The sequence below is a fragment of the Neophocaena asiaeorientalis genome, unplaced genomic scaffold, assembly GCF_003031525.2.
Source record: "Neophocaena asiaeorientalis asiaeorientalis breed wild unplaced genomic scaffold, Neophocaena_asiaeorientalis_V1.1 scaffold520, whole genome shotgun sequence".
Classification (NCBI taxonomy): domain Eukaryota; kingdom Metazoa; phylum Chordata; class Mammalia; order Artiodactyla; family Phocoenidae; genus Neophocaena; species Neophocaena asiaeorientalis.
In genome coordinates, this window is record NW_020173732.1 from 37,640 (window position 1) to 47,274 (window position 9,635).

The following is a 9,635-nucleotide window of genomic DNA, read 5'->3' on the forward strand; positions in this document are numbered from 1 at the left end:
TTACCACATGCCAGGAGCTGTGCTAAATACTTCACATACATTATGTTATTTTTCACAACAACCTTATAAGAAATTATTAGTACTATTATCATCATCATCACTTTATAGATTAAAAAACTGAGGCACATACAGTTTAAATGACTTGTACAAAGACACACATAAGGACATTTCAAAAGTTTAAAACTGAAAATCAGGCCCCATGGGTCTAAAGTAGGAAGAAAACTTCACAAAGTTTGTAGAAGATTACACACGTTGCTCTGATTGTATTCTCTAAACAATTTTGTATTCAAAGATTAGACCTTCTGCAGAAAAGATGGAAAATTAAATTCAAAAAGCCTATTCAAGGACATTCAGATTCATTACATAATTACCACTGAAATTGCACAGCACCTCATAAAAAAAGGAGTTTTGCTACTAAGAGTTCAAAGAAAGCACAAGTATATGTGTAAATTCAGCATTTTAATGGTGTTCTTTTTAAAAAAAGATTTTTTTTGTTGTTGCAAAACATTACATCAATGGGACAAGTTCTTATGTCTGTGTTATACCTGGTCTTTAAATGTACAAAATATCACATCCAACCTCTGCTTCTGTAAACATTTTAATATGACCAATATCATTTTTATTCATGTATTTCATAACTTGCTGATATAACAAGGCAGATTCTTTTAAAGTGTAAGCAAATTCATAAAGTGTAGTTATTTCAGAAATGCCATTAACTTATTTCAGACCATTATCATTACAGTTTGAATTTTATACTGTTAATAATAGGGAACCATTGAAAGACAGAGGCCTAAATTAAGGCAAAGGTACTTTGGACAGAAAGGAGTAGACATATTTGATATGCATTGGGAGGTAGAATGGATAAGACTTAGGATACAGAACAGGGAAGATTGAGTTGAAGGAGGAGGGAAAGATTGGCATGGAGTATGTTCCTGCCCACATATGATAAACCTAACAGAACACCATTATGGGGATTTTGAGGCAACAAAAGAATAGCATAAGAATATCTGGTACATATAGGGACAGATGGTGTATACCTGAAAGGGTTAGGGGCTGATGACATAAGGTAGGAGCAGAGTGCTAAGAGAGAAATGGGAAGCTGTTTCCACAGGTTTTCAGAGGGTCAGCTTTATTGTTAGTTCTCATGTGGAGAAATTTGCTTGTCAGCAGATAGGTTTTACTACACAGAGGTAGCACAATTCATCTTTAAACAGGAGGTTCCTCTTAATTTCTTGTCCCTGTCAGTTATTAAATAGCCCATTCACACTGATTGTCCTTCCTAGTCTAACATTTCTCTAGATTCTCTGTCAGTCTCAGTTGCATGGCTTCCTGGTTAGACATCTTTATGTCTACCATCTATCCGATCACCCAGTTTCACTCACATACCTCTACTCTCTGCTCCCTTCCCTTTTTTGTTGCTGTGATGAAACAAGCTAGTTGGATTAATTCATACTGGTCATGACCCAAATATTGCCTGGACTGCTGAAATCTGAAAATAAGTTTTATATTTATGCTATAAAATAAAATGTGTATTCCAAACACAGCAGGTTACATTTTTTACATTTTCTCCCCAAAAGAAGGCTTTTTAATGCCTTCCTTGTAATGCGAGTGCTTTTTTTCTCTGCTGTAAAATTCCTTCTCCTCACTTTCCTAAAGAACTCCTGCTCACCTCTCAATAGCCAATTCCATTGTCACCTCTTCCTTGAAACCTGTTTTGGCTTTCGCTAGGCAGAATGATTAGTTCTTAATCTGTGCTTATAACATCCTGTGCAGTTATCTAAATACCTTATAATCCAGAAAACTGCCTGGTACATGCCCAATTAAACTATCTCCCTTTCTCTCTCTCTCTCTCTCTCTCTCTCTCTCTCATCACACACACACACACACACAATTATGTGCCCAATTCAAGGGTGCACAGCACAGAAAGAAAAAAAATAACTTCTATAATTCATTCAGCTTAGTCAGGAATCCAGCCTCGCTTCATTGTCATTTATTCATCTGAGATATATAAATTTTGAGGCACTGGGAACCTCATTCTTTGCCAGATTTTCTCCATTCTCTCTCTCCACCTTCTGAACCTGGCCCATATTAGTATGTGTTAAACTTCATTTCATGCATGTGTATTTATGGTACAGTCAAAATTAATAGCCATTCAACTTCATATGCCAATTCTACAAATCTATTGGTTTACATATCCATGCAAAATTCACAAGACACTCTCTTAACACATAACTTAATTCATTTCCCATATCGTGTTTTATTATTTGCCTACATCAGAAAGCCTATGTCGCTAAATAACTTACTCTGTGAAATTAGAATACATTTTTCTTTAACTGTCTGTTTGCCTCTGTCCTTTCCTCAAAATAATATTCAGCATCTGCTCTATCCTCTGGGTAAATCAACAGGCAAACTGACAAAACAAGACAAAAGTTAAATAATGATGAAAGTGATGTTCTTAGTGTTTTCATATAGAAAGACACGTTGTTATGGAAACTGTTTTTCTTTGTTTCTCTTCATAACAAAAATCATTTCAACAATATGGGATATTGTATGTCTTGGCATCATGAGGAAAAGGGCAGGTGTATGTTTTTGAAAGTCAGGTATTGAAAGGAGAAAAATGTGTTAGCATACTCCTCTGACTAGTTAGCTGTCCCATTTGGCATGAGTGTGCTTATGCTAAACAGTTTCATAATGCTATTTGGTAAAATTATGTGAGAGAAATATCTAGCTTGAAGAGCATTAGGATTTATATTGCTTAATGGAAGGCTTCTTTTTTAAATGTATTAGGATAGAACTTAGAGAAGACAACTTAGAAATAAAGAACTTAGAAGTATGTGTCTAACTTTGTCTGGCATACCACACTATGGGTCAGTTCATTCACCACCAAATATCTGAAAGAAAACTGAAAACAAAAATAATTTATCTAGATTTTGATGTCAGGTAGGAAACACTTGCTATTTTTAAGGCACACGTGATTTTCGATATTGCTTTCCAACTTACAGTCCTTGTTCCCTATGACAGAGAGCAATTAACATTGTCACTAGTAGCTTTTCCTCTCTGGGAGCCACTCCCCGCTGCTGTAAGATTCAACATGTTCTCCAACTCTGTCTAGCCTTCTTTTCCTAGGAGAGTTAGATTTCTAGATATAAATTATAGGGTAAAGAAAGTCCCTACAGTGCACTCTGCACATTGAAGAACAAAGTTCCCATTGTAAAGCCTTAAGTCAAGTTCAATGATGCATTCCTGTAGAGACCAAATATTTTTGAAGGTAAAAAAGACAATTCTCTAATTCCACATGAAATAAATGTTTCAAAAAGGGGTGAAGCTCTTTCAGGTATCAGAGAAAATGTGGAGTCAACAGGGGAAAGGTGGAGTCAAGCAAATTGTCTTGGCACTCTGAGAATAAAAATGTATCAGATCAGTATCAATCATTTGGAGAACTTTCTCCATAATAGAGTATTCAGGGCTACTAGACCACCTTTGCTTAACACTGTCTGAGCCATGGAACCACAATTCTATGTCTCATTTGCCTGACCTTATTCTCAGCCTACCTTGGCCATTTCCCTCCAACCATCAACAACTTCTGTATTAACTCAGCTATCTCAATCAGTGCCCTTCCTGACTAGCAAGCTCAAGGTTTAAGGTAGTGAGGCTCTCTATCTGATCTGCCCTTGAATTATTCTTTGCTGATTTCTAGACTCCTGTTTTCAACTACTTCTATCCTGAGATCCCTGAACTAGGAAACCAATCCCTAGGTTGTTACCACATGGCCCATCATTTCAGCAGCAAGCCACAATATTCTGTCTCTCATACCTTGCTTGATCTAAATAAAACAAAGAGACAATAAACAACAATACCAACAAAATCATTGATGCTAATACATTGGATAATTTGCACCTAAAAGGAACTTTTCCTGTGCTAAACTTCTGAATTACATTTTCTGTTATTGATACCTGAAGAAGATTCTAACAACATTCTGCACACATGTATTACTTTTGGGTTTTGAATAATCAAAAGATACCTTTTGTGACTGGACATTACCTTTCTATTAAAGAAAACACTAAAAGTTGAAGTAGAGTGGTAGACAAACAGAAGCTTTATTTCTGCAACACTACGTGGTGCCCTTTCAAGTGTGTAAATATTTTTGTCAGCAGTGTCTTGAAACAAATGTGGTCATGTACTTTCACAGTGCTATAGTTTTGGCCACACAAGCATACCTTAATTGTGCCTTTTTAAAAAGATATAATTCACATAACATAATATACCATTGTAAATTGTAGGATTCAGTGGTTTAGTATATTAAAAATGTATAGCTATCACCACCATCTAATTACAGAACATTTTCCACATCCAAAAAAGAAATATCTTGCCCATTATCAGTGACTCCTTTCCCTATCTTCCCCCTTCGAAGCCCGTGAAAACCACTAGTCTACTTTCTATCCATATGGATTTGTCTTTTTCAAATATTTCATATAAAAATATTTATACAATATGTGACATTTTGAGTCCAGTTTCTTTCACTTGAAATAATGTTTTCAAGGTTCATTCATGCTATAACACATATCAATACTGTTTTTTCCCTTTTTATGGCAGAATAATATACCATTGTGTAGATATACCACATTTGTTTATCTAGTCATCATTGGATGGACATTTAGATTGTTTCCGTGTTTTGGCAGTTTTCAATAATGCTTCTATGAACATTCACGTACAAGTATTTGAGAACACATTTTTAATTCTCTTGGGTATATATATATAAGAAATGTATGAGGATTCCAATTTCTTCACATCTTTGCCAAAACTTGTTTTCAGTTTTTAAAATTGTAGCCATCCTACTGGGCATGAAGTGATATCTCATTCTAGTTTTGATTTACATATCCCTGATGACTAGTGATGAGAATCTTTTCCTGTGCTTATTGTCCATTTGTATAAATTCTTTGGAGAAATGTCTATTAAATCCTTTGCCCCCTTTATAATTTAATTGTCTTTTTATTGTTGAGTTGTAAGAGTCCTTTATTCATTCTGGATGGTAGTCCTTTATCAGATATATAAATTTCACATATTTTCTCCCATTCTATGGGTCGTCTTTTCAATTTTTTCATAGTGTATTTGGATGCATAAAAGTTTTTAATTTTGATTAAGTCTAATTTATCAATCTTTTTGTTTTGTTGCTTATGCTCTAGGTGTCATATCTTAGAAAGCATTGCCTAATACAGGGTAAAGAAGATTTACTGCTTTATTTCCCCACAAGTTTTATAGTTTTACCTCTTACATTTATGCCTATGATCCATTTTGAGTTGATTTTTATGTATCGTGTGAAGAGAGCAAAGTCATACTTTTCCATGTGAATATCCAATTATTCCAATAACATTTGTTGGAAAGACTAAATCTTTCCCCATTGAATGGTCTTGGCACCCTTTTTGAAAATCAGTTAACCCAGATAAATGAACTTATTTCTGAACTCATAATTATATTCCATTGATTTGTATGCCTCTCCTTATGCCAGTGCCACACTGTCTTGATTGCTGTAACTTTGTAGTAAGTTTCAAAATTGGGAAATATGAGTCCTCCACTTTTGCTGTCCTTTTTCAAGATTTTTTTTTGTTATAGTGGATCACTCGCATTTCCGTATGAACTTAAGGATCAATTTGTTAATTTTTGAAAAATAGCAATTGGAATTTAGATAGAGATTACATTGACTCTGTAGACCAATTTGGGGAACATTGCCAGCTTAATATTAAGTCTTCCAAACCAGGAACACAGATTATCTTTATATTAACTTAGGTTTTCTCTAATTTATTTCAATAATGTTTTGTAGTTTTCTTCTCCTTCTATGACTCTCATATCACATATTTTGGTTTTCTTAGTGAGGTCTCATAAGTCTCTTAAACTTTCTTCACTCTTTTTCATTTTTTGTTTTCTTTTTGTTCCTATTATTGGATAATTTCAAATGACCTATCTTCGAGTTCACTGATCCTTTCTTTTGCTTGATCTAGTTTAGTTTTGAGCCCCTCTAGTGAATTTGTCAGTTCAGTTATTGTATTCTTTAGCTCCAAGATTTCTGTTTATTACTTTTGAAATATTTTCTGTCACTTTGTTGACATTCTCACTTTGTTCCTGCATGTTCTCCTGATTTTGTTGAGCATCTTTATGATGGTTATTTTGAATTCTATGTGAGGTAAATCATGTATCTCCATTTCATTAGGGTTGGGTTCTAGAGAATTATCTTGTCTGTTTGTTTAGAACGTATTTCCAGTAGCCCCTGTAGTGAGAGGCTACTACAAATACCTTCATACTACTCCAAACTGCTGTATTTGTTCTCAGTGGTGTTTAGGTATCTAGAGTATGCTCGGTTTCATCAGCACTCTGAGACAGGTGAAACAGAACCAGTGCCTTTGGCAGCCCCCAGTAATTTGGAACATTGGATATGCAGTCCAACTCTTTCTCTCCCCAAAGAGAAGTTGGGAGCTAGGTGTTTCCTCTCGATCATATGGTACTGTGCCAAGGATAGGGATTATGGTAAGAGTATATTTTCCTACTGGCTTTGATGTGACTAGTTTCATGCTTGCCCAGGGTGTAGGAACTTCTCAACTAGATTCTGGACTTCTCACAAAAGGAATTTGTTCATTTATTGTTGTTTCAGTGTGCCTATGAGGGAAAGTGGGGTCTAGGGTTTCTACCATTTTGACATCACCCGCCATTTATTCTTTTTTAATGTAGACATTTACAGCCAAACATTTCCCTGGAAGCATAGTTCTCTCTGATTCCCATTTGTTTTAGTATGTTATGATTTCATATTTATACTTCTCTAAGTTCTTTTTTTTCTAATTTTACATGTAATTTATTTTACCCATTTGTTATTTAGGAATGTGTTGTTACATTTCCACATATTTATGAATTTCCAAAATTTCCTTCTGTTATTGATTTCTAATTGCATTCTGTTCTGGTTGAAGAACATACTTCGTGTGATTCCAATCTTTTAAAATTTATTGTGACTTTTTTATGACCTGACATATGGTCTATCCATATGTTACATAGTAAACTGTTCCATGAACAATTAAGAATACTATGTATTCTGCTGTTTGTGGATAGAGAGTTCTATAGATGTCTGTTAGGGCTAGGTTGGTTGATTTATAGTGTTCAAATCTTATATTTCCTTGTTGATCTTCTGATTATTTTTCTATCCATTATTGAAAGTACATTATTGATGTGCCCAATAATTATTGTTAAACTTCATTTACGTTCGTTTTTATTTCATGTATTTTAGGGCTCTATAGTTAGGTTCACACATGTTTAGAATTGTGGTTTTTTTCGGCCTTTTTTTGATTATAAAATGTCCCTTTTGTTTCTAATAACAAATTTTGTCTTAAATTCTACTTTAAACTAATTTTTATTAGAGTATAGTTGATTTACAATGTTGTGTTAATTTCTGCTGTACAGCAAAGTGAATCAGTTATACATATACATATATCCACTCTTTTTTAGATTCTTTTCCCTTATAGGTCATTACAGGGTACTGAGTAGAGTTCCCTGTGCTATACAGTAGGTCCTTATTAGTTATCTATTCTGTATATAGTAGTGTGTATATGTCAACCCCAATCTCCCAATTCATCCCACTCCCTCTTTCCCCCTTGATAACCATGTTTGTTTTCTACATCTGTGACTCTATTTCTGTTTTGCAAATAAGTTCATTTGTACCATTTTTTAAGATTCCACATATAAGTGAAATCATATGATATTTGTCTTTGTCTGACTTACTTCACTCAGTATGACAATCTGTAGGTCCATCCATGTCAGTACAAATGGCGTTATTTTGTTCTTTCTTTATGGCTGAGTAATATTCTATTGTATATATCTACCACATCTTGATATTTGTATAGCCACTCCACCTCTATTTCAGGTACTGTTATCAAAACATATATTTTTCCATCCATTGTTAATAGGGTGCAGAGGTGGTATGACTGCTTGGATTGTGGGAACACTGGTGGTACCAAATGTGCAGGGAAGCTGGTGGCCATGGGCACAAGAAATATGGCCCTAGTGAGAGCCTTTTCTGGCACCCAGTGTAAGGCACGTGAGGGCCAGCACTGGCTGGGGTTTTTCTGGCACCCAACAGCAGGCACGTGAGGGCCAGCCCTGAGGGGGCTTCTTTTATTGTCATTGGTAGGCAAGAGAGAGGTTACAATAGTGGCTCCTCCCCCTGCATGTGACTCAGCAGCAGCACCCTGCCTCCATCTCAGTCCAGTCTTCCTCCACAGGCACTCCCTGCTGCTGATTTCCTCCCTCCCATCCCTCCAGTCTATCTTCCCACAGCCAACAGCAGCCCCCACTCTGGACCTGTTCTTCAATCCCCACGCGCTAGCTCCCAGCCCCCTTGCACATATGTGAACACACGTCCCAGTCCAGGGCACGTAGGGCTGTGGTACAGACCAACTGTGTATTTCTCACTCTGTCCCATCTGCCACAGATCAGCCGTTTCACCCTCTTCCAACGGCCTCAAATGCTTCCCTTCTGTCCCAAACGATTTCCCTGTCAGAGCGGGGTTTCCCCGAATTTGGGAATCTCTCCTCTGCTTCAGCTTCCCCGCCCCGGTGTGCAGGTCCCATCCCTCTTCCTCTCCTCCTCCTTTTCCCTTCTTTTTTTTCCGTCCTACCCAGTTATGCAGGGATCTTTATAGTCCTTTCTGGTGTCCAATCTTTTGCTAGTTTTCAGCCAGTGTTCTGTGAGAATTGTTGCATCTATAGATGTATTCCTGATGCATCCATGGAGAGATGAACTGCACATCCACCTACTCGGCTATCTTAAATCCTCTCTCTTTCCATCTTGATTTAATTCACTAATACTGTGTATTAAGTCTTCCAGGTATTCATATTTAATTTCACCTTCTTTGTTAAATATTTTCCATTAGAAATCTAAACAAATAGACTATTTCATTAGTAGTGGACTTTCACATTTTCTTCATAGAGTCGCTGCCATTTATTATATACTAGTGTTTGAAATGAATGTAGGTAGTAGTTTCTCAGACTTAATTTTAGAATTTCAATTTACAGTTGTTTATAATGCAAGAGTTATGCATTAAAAATAGTGACTGTATAAACAACTTTTAAAATTTATTATTTTACTCTCTAGATCAATAATTCCTTCCAGATTTCAAATAAAGTGAAATGTAAAAAGATTTGAGATTAGCATCTATACTTTTAATTTCTTGGGATGAATTTTGCTATTCTACTATCTTTCTCATATTCTGAAGATGATTAGTCTGGATGATATTAAGATTTTAGGGCCAAAATAAAGTGGTCCAAAAGTTTTGTGTAGGTTATTTATATAATAAACCATGCAGCTTGCTTGGCACAAGAATAAAAACAAAGCAAGTAACTGTATTCTTATTGCTCTCAAAATAAATGTGTTTTTTTGCCTATTTGTTTATTTTGCTCTTCTTTCCACTTTTCTTAATATTATGGATTTATACCCAAGAGGTTACACATTTTGAAGAAGTTTCAGTTTATAATTTTATTAATTAACATTTTACCCAGTGAGTTTAACTAGAAAATATTACATACGATTTAAATAGAAAGACAGTAGTACAGTTGTAAATTATGTTTTTTGAGAAGTTAAGATCATATATTTAATTTACA